This window comes from Pseudophryne corroboree, chromosome 4, assembly GCF_028390025.1.
Source record: "Pseudophryne corroboree isolate aPseCor3 chromosome 4, aPseCor3.hap2, whole genome shotgun sequence".
Lineage (NCBI taxonomy): Eukaryota > Metazoa > Chordata > Amphibia > Anura > Myobatrachidae > Pseudophryne > Pseudophryne corroboree.
Genome location: NC_086447.1, coordinates 532,206,669 through 532,214,466, shown reverse-complemented (window position 1 = coordinate 532,214,466; position 7,798 = coordinate 532,206,669). Strand labels below are relative to the sequence as shown.

General features: G+C 46.0%; 1 pseudogene; it reads right to left on the bottom strand.

Moving 5' to 3' along the window:
• Positions 1 to 7,179: 7,179 nt before the first annotated feature.
• LOC134911996 (5S ribosomal RNA) lies at positions 7,180 to 7,297 on the bottom strand (annotated as a pseudogene).
• Positions 7,298 to 7,798: the final 501 nt, after the last annotated feature.

Sequence of the window (7,798 nt, the reverse complement as noted above, 5' to 3'; positions counted from 1 at the left end):
AAGATGAGGAATGGTATTGATTGTTGTGGCTGAACTCGGCCCAAGGAAGGAGTTGAACCCAGTCATCTTGAGAGGAAGACACATATATACGGAGGAAGGCCTCCAAGTCCTGATTCACCCTCTCGGTTTGACCATTGGTCTGAGGATGGTAAGCCGTGGAAAACTTTAACTTGACTTGGAGGGCTTGACACAAACTTCGCCAAAATTTGGCTACAAATTGTACTCCACGATCCGAGATGATCTCTTCAGGAAGACCGTGAAGTCGGAAGATCTCTTGTATAAACACTTGAGCCAACTTGGAAGCTGACGGAAGACCGGTGAGAGGGATGAAATGTGCCATCTTGGTGAACCGGTCAACTACCACCCAGATGGTATTAAACTTGTTGCAGATAGGTAGATCAGAAACAAAGTCCATCGACAAATGGGTCCAAGGTCGACGGGGAACAGATAATGGAACCAGTTGCCCCGCAGGCGACTGGCGGGAGACTTTGTGTTGGGCACACTTTGGGCAGGAGACAATAAATTCCATAACGTCCTTCTTCAGAGTTGGCCACCAGTAGGACCTAGAAATAAATTCAAGGGTTTTCTGAATGCCTGTATGTCCAGCAAAACGGGAAGCATGGGCCCAATGCATGAGCTTCTTCCTTAGAACTGGCTTAACAAAACTTTTCCCTGGTGGAGGCGTAGAGTCCATCCCTACCGTGGAGAATGCCAACGGATTAATAATAGGATGCTTGTCTGCAGACTCGCACTCATTTTCTTGCTCCCATGAGCGGGAAAGGGCATCGGCCTTACGATTCTGAGAACCCGGACAGAATTGGAGTTTAAAGTCAAACCTAGAGAAGAAAAGTGCCCATCTGGCCTGACGAGGATTCAGACATTGTGCGCCTTTGAGATATAAAAGATTTTTGTGGTCGGTAAGAATGGTGATTGAGTGGGAAGCTCCCTCCAACAGGTATCTCCACTCCTCCAGAGCGAGCTTGATGGCTAGCAACTCCTGATCGCCAATGGCATAGTTGCGCTCAGCTGGGGAGAACTTCCGGGAGAAGAAACTGCAAGGATGTAGATGTCCATCTTTGGCCCTCTGGGATAACACTGCTCCTACTCCAACGGAGGAGGCATCTACCTCTAAGATAAAAGGAGAGTCGGTGTCGGGCTGTTTCAGAACTGGTGCAGAGATGAACCGTTGCTTCAGAAGGTGAAAGGCCTGTGTAGCTTCCTCGGACCACTTGGACGGATTAGCACCTTTCTTGGTTAATGCAGTGATAGGCGCCACAATGGTGGAAAAGTCTCGTATACATTTTCTATAATAATTGGCGAACCCTAAGAACCTCTGGACCCCTTTGAGGCTTAAGGGTATAGGCCAATTCTGGATTGCTTGGAGTTTCTCAGGATCCATCTCTAGTCCGGAACCGGACACAATGTAACCTAGAAACGGAATGGTTTTAACTTCAAACACACACTTCTCCAATTTACAATAGAGGTGATTGACACGGAGACGGGAAAGAACCTCTTTTACCCAGAAACGATGATCTTCGAGATTATTAGCAAAGATGAGGATGTCGTCTAGATAAACCACGACACGGCGGTACAAGATGTCCCTGAAAATCTCATTCACGAAGTGCTGGAAGACTGCTGGAGCATTGCTCAATCCGAAGGGCATGACGAGGTACTCATAATGTCCGTCACGGGTGTTAAAGGCGGTCTTCCACTCGTCACCCTCACGGATTCGGATGAGATTGTAGGCACCCCTCAAGTCCAGCTTTGTGAAAATAGTTGCACCACTGACTCTATCAAAGAGCTCGGTAATCAGGGGTAAAGGGTATCGGTTCTTGACGGTAATGTCGTTCAGACCTCTGTAGTCGATGCACGGACGCAGACCACCGTCTTTCTTCTTAACGAAGAAGAAGCCTGCGCCGGCTGGAGAAGAAGATGGTCGGATGAAACCCTTCGCCAGGTTCTCTTTGATGTACTCTTCCATGGAGTGTGTCTCAGGCAGAGACAACGGATAAGTTCGACCTCGCGGTGGAACCTTCCCTGGAATGAGGTCGATTGGGCAGTCCCATTCTCTATGAGGAGGAAGGATATCAGCAGAGGCTTTACTGAACACGTCCGTGAAGTCTTGATATGGAGGAGGCGGAACATCAGATGACCTGGGGAAGGAAGAACAAACAGGAAGAACTTTGGCTAAACAAGTCTCAGCACAGGAGGGACCCCATGCCAGTATTTGCGTAGTCGTCCAGTCAACTGATGGGTCGTGGAGACGGAGCCATGGAAGGCCTAAAACCACTGGATGTGTGGCTCTTGGAATCACTAAAAAAGAAATATACTCAGAATGAAGAACCCCCACTCTCAGACGAACTGGAAGAGTCCTTAAGGAAATGACTGCGTCAAAAATCTTGCTGCCATCCACGGCAGTCAAAGAGATGGACGAGGACAGTCTCTCGGTGGGTAGGGACCACCGTTTAACATAAGCTTCGGTTATGAAATTCCCAGCTGCTCCGGAATCAAGGAGGGCAATGACGTTCCTGTAACGTTGAGCAATTTGGAGCGACACTGGGAGGTTACAGTCATGAGGAGATGGAGAGGAGATCATTACTCCTAGCCGGCCCTCTCCTTGGCGAGCTAGGATCTGGAGTTTCCCGGACGTTTGGGACAGGCATTGATAGTGTGCGACGGAGCTGCACAGTAGAGACAGAGAGACTCAGAGAGACGTCTTCGGCGCTCAGCGGGAGATAGACGAGAACGACTAATTTGCATAGGCTCATCCTTGGATGGAGATGGTTGACGAGGAGGAGGAGCAGAAGATTTAGGAGTAGATGATCTTCCTCGCTCAGTTGCTCTCTCTCTGAAACGTAGATCAACCTTCGTGCAAAGAGAAATTAGCTCATCCAACTTAGAGGGCAAGTCTCTGGTAGCTAACTCATCCTTGATGCGTTCTGATAAGCCATGCCAGAATGCAGCATACAGGGCCTCGTCGTTCCATGCCAGTTCGGATGCCAGGATTTTAAAGTGTATAAGATACTGTCCCACAGTACGTGTTCCCTGGCGTAAACGGAGAATCTCAGATGAAGCAGATGTTATCCGGCCTGGCTCGTCGAAGATGCGCCTGAATGTAGCTACAAAGTCAGTATAGGAGGATAGCAGGGGATCAGACTTCTCCCATAAAGGTGATGCCCAGTCAAGGGCTGAGCCACTGAGAAGGGAGATGATATAGGCAATTTTGGTACGGTCACTGAAGAAATTGCCAGGTAGAAGCTCAAAGTGGATTTCACATTGATTGAGAAATCCCCTGCAGAACCTTGGAGATCCATCAAATTTTGCTGGCGTTGGAAGATGAAGATGTGGACTGGAAATGGGTAAGGTGGGTGGGGTTACAGCTGGTGTCACTGTAGTGGACGCACCGGATGTGCCAGGTCCACGGAGGGTCGTTTGAATCCCATCCAGCCGTGTAGAGAGATCCTGGAGACAGCGGATGATGTGGCCCTGTGCAGCCTCCTGATGTTCAAGTCGGGCTGCCAGTTCTTGCATTGGCCTGGCCGCTTGATCCTGGTCTCCGGCTGGATTCATTAGGTCAGTGCTTACTGTCAAAACTGAGGGCCTGAGCTGACGGGAGGCAGCCTCAGTTGTAGGGGCTGAGATGTAACGGAACCTGGGAGGTTGTATCAGACCCCTAGACATGTAAGTAACATGTAGAATAACTGCCCGAAGGCGTGACCACGACAACCAGGATAAAAGTCAATGATGTTTATTATGACAAACTCCGTAACACAGCAGCAGTAAAGGAAACATAAAAGTCAACAGAGGATAAATACAATTCCTGGGTACTACAGGGTGGCAAGGGCCACAGGCACTGGTAGAGTGAGACAGTTCTTATAATCTTCTAGTTGGAAAGTTCTTACCAGACCTGACTGTAGCAATGGAGAGAACCCAGGATCGTACCAGCTGGTGTTCCAGGAAAGGCTGGGTTGCTGAAGATAAAACGGCTGCTGTGGATACTGGCTGGAACCAGACTGTTGTTGGTACGGAGTGGATACTGGCTGGAACCAGTTAAATAATAAACGAACTTGAAAGCGATGAAATAATAATGAAGTTTGGAGTTTAAGAGCGGTGAAATAATAATACCGGTGGAGAGTGGTAAACTGCAGAAAGGACACCGGCCCTTTAAGAGAAGCTGTACACTGCTGGAAGCTGGGCTGGAAGCAGGTGATTGATGAAGTTTGGAGTTTGAGAGCGGTGAAATAATAATACCGGTGGAGAGTGGTAAACTGCAGAAAGGACACCGGCCCTTTAAGAGAAGCTGTACACTGCTGGAAGCTGGGCTGGAAGCAGGTGATTGTTGTAACTGGAAACAGGTGAGTCCAGAATGGATCGGAGAGTCAGGCTACACCGCAGATGGAATGCTGGTGCGGGTCTCTATAGCAGAAGTCTGGAGACAGGAGCTGGAACCTGGAAGACAACCACAGGAGAGAGACAAACTGGAACTAGGTTAGACAACCAAAGCACTGACGCCTTCCTTGCTCAGGCACAGCTTACTTATACCTGCAGCAAGGAAGGGGTTGGCTAGGCAATTATGCAAATCAACAATACAGACAGCAGATTGGTGGAAATGCTCAGATGACAAAATCCAAGATGGCTGCGCCCATGCAGACACTTGGAGGGAAGTTTGGTTTGTAATCCATGTGAGAATTGAAACAGTAATGGCGACGCCGGCCACAGGAGACAGGAGACGCCAGACTGACAAGCGCACATTTAACCACGCGGGCACAGCGGAGGCCGCGGCTGATGAAATCACCACTCTGACATTCTGCATGTGGAAACTCAGGAACAGCGGGATCCGGTCCTGGAACGCTGAGCCAGCCTTAGGAGGCATCTGAAGGGTAAGTAATGGCGTCCAGATACCCGGATCATGACAGTGGGTAGGTAGCTGCCACACTGAAGACATATAAGGGACAATTTATTAATTATTGGGTTTAAGACCCAATAATTATAATATCTTGTCTCTGCTATTCATGTTCATAAATTTTCTACTGCAGGGATGTATTAGGAATCACATACAGAGACATGAGCTCTGATAGGAGCCCGCAACACAGTTGCGTACACTAAAATGATTGTTGATGCAATCACTTCACTTTGTGCTGTGGAACTCCCAGTGGCCTACTGTGCATGGGCAGCCATCAGACCACACAAGTATGAGTGATAACCAGGGAGTGATCCTACAGATTCCTCTCCCAAAAAATCTGATCTCTATAGCTGAGATCTACAGTTGTTACCATCCCAACATACAGGATGCCGGCGGTCAAGACCGGTGTGTCACAATCCTGACAGCTGTCTGAATGCCGACTCCGGAATAGCGACAGCCGACATCCCGAATGTAAGTATTAGGGGGAGGCTAAGATTAGGCTATCAGGGCAGGGACGTGCGGTGAGGTAAATGGCTCAGGAGGCACTGGCTAGTACCAGATCCAGAGTTACACACAATGCACGTGGGCATATGCAAAGGTGCAGAGGTATAAACTCCTGGAAATCTGGTGAGTTTTGATCAGAGATGTGTGGAATAGATAGGTAGGTGAGACACTGCCTCACCTGCCGCAGGCTTTTTACTCCAGAATTTTGGTTATAAAAATGATTAGAATAATACAAAGAAGATATTTCTAACATTTTCTTTGAATTTTTCATATACTTTATACAGTCAAGACTCTTGCACAAATGTTAGTATCACAGGAAAGGCTCTGCCTCACCTGCCTCACCCCACCGAACGTCACTGTATCAGGGGTAAGGTTAGGGTTAGGGTATGGGAGGGAGGTTAGGGTTAGGCTGCGGGCTGTGGGAGGTTAGGCTGCAGGAAGGGAAGGTTAGGTGGAGGGAGGGGATAAGGTTAGAATACTTACCCTAAAAGTGTCAGGATACTGGACATCAGGATGCTGGTGTTGGTCTTCTGACTGCCGACACTCTAAGTGCTGGGAACCCTTACCTAACCCCCAGACCCTATAGGCTACAATGATACATTTTATCTAAAGATGGTTTCACCTGTTGATGCTAAGCTGCGGATCACGTTGAAGAACTTGGTAAATTTCACAATATAGAAACCACATAGAAAACTACAGTATATGAACAGTTATTGCAATCAGAAATGGTCGGACAGCAGCAGATATCTCCCATATATACTGCAGACCCAACTTATACATCCAGGGGATGTTTCAACTTTGTTGGATATTGCCCAAAAAACTGACAATTTTCAGCAAAAATAGTTTTAATACATATGCTCCATAAAGTGGTAAAATACAGTACAGTAACTGCCACACTAAAGACATATAAAGTAAAGAAGACTCCAGATTACAGTACTGAATACTCCTTAGCATCTTTAGAAGAAAGAAAAGAGGCTCTGCAGCATCTAGGCCATTGAACTCCCGCTGTAATGCACTCTTTCCACACCTTACATCTCATTTGAATCATCATCATTTTTACATGCAAACACAACTCAAGGAGTATGAGTAAGCACATCCTGTATTTTGCTCTAAACATCCGATCTGACCAAAAAAAGATGCAAAATGTTACACATTACAAAACCACGTATGTTCTGTGGTGATGCTGTGGGACTGATGATTTTTACAGTGCTTAAATAATTTGCTGTACAAACAAAGAGAAGAGAGAAGACTTTTGGTTTGGCACACTCTTAGAAAATACATTAAAAAATAAACTTAAATATGTCAGTAATATTATAGAAATATAAAATGTACCTTTTATTTGCATAGTTTAAAATAAAGTCCCCAAAAGACGAAGGTTATAAAATTGACTGATAAATATCATTATGAAAATATATGCGTCAGAGAAAGCGGGAATATTAGTATCACGTTAATAGTCCTAAATTGGATTTATAGCAGCGCACCTATGCCCTTCAGGGATTATTGAAATCAAAAGCCTGGTTATTTCTTCTTTCTTAAATGCCCAGTCACAAATGATTAGAGTGCATATCAACTCAATTATACCTGTGCACAGATCTCATGGACCCTCTATTCACACTAACGATATAAACTTATCAGCAGTTCATGGCTAATATCCTGATCTTAGGGTGGAAGTACATTGGTGTCAAGGTGAGTTGCCAGAGACTGGCAGTGTGTATAGAAGATAGAAAGATGAATCTGCTGTCAACGTTAGACCGGAGTGTCCCCAATGCTCCAACCTACTATACCGGGTCTTCCCTGGTGGTCTCCCCCCTGGTACTGGCTCGGCCCTATACTGTATGGCTACCAAGATCAGACGGGATTGGGCATGTGCAGTATGGTATGATAGTAGGTCACTGGAGCCCTTGTTGTGTTTTCACCAGAATCATTGATGAGAGTTCATGAAAATATTAGGAGATCAGTTGACCCTGATACAGCAAGTAAAGGTGGGATCTGCTGTTGGTGCTAAGCAGCATCAATAAACCTACCAGTTGGAGAACTGCCGTAAGAAAGGGGTTTGCTGGATCACCAATGAGAGTCCCAGAAAAAAAAGAAAAAAGGATTAGATACAAAATATCCTGTTAGCAGAGATTCCGCTGGTTTATGTGGATAAGACTATAAAACAAACAATGTTTTAGTCAAATGTGGGGAACCATGTATATTTAAACTCTCAGGTGTATTTATATTTAAACTTTGTAGTTACCAAAGAAAACATAATTATTGGATGGTATTGTCAGGTATATGCTTTTTGGTGTGTAAATAATGTTCCACATAAAGTATGCTTAGCTTTGTATTTTCCAAATTTAGGCAAGAAAAAACTCATAATATTCCCCCAGCACACTGCAAATACACCAG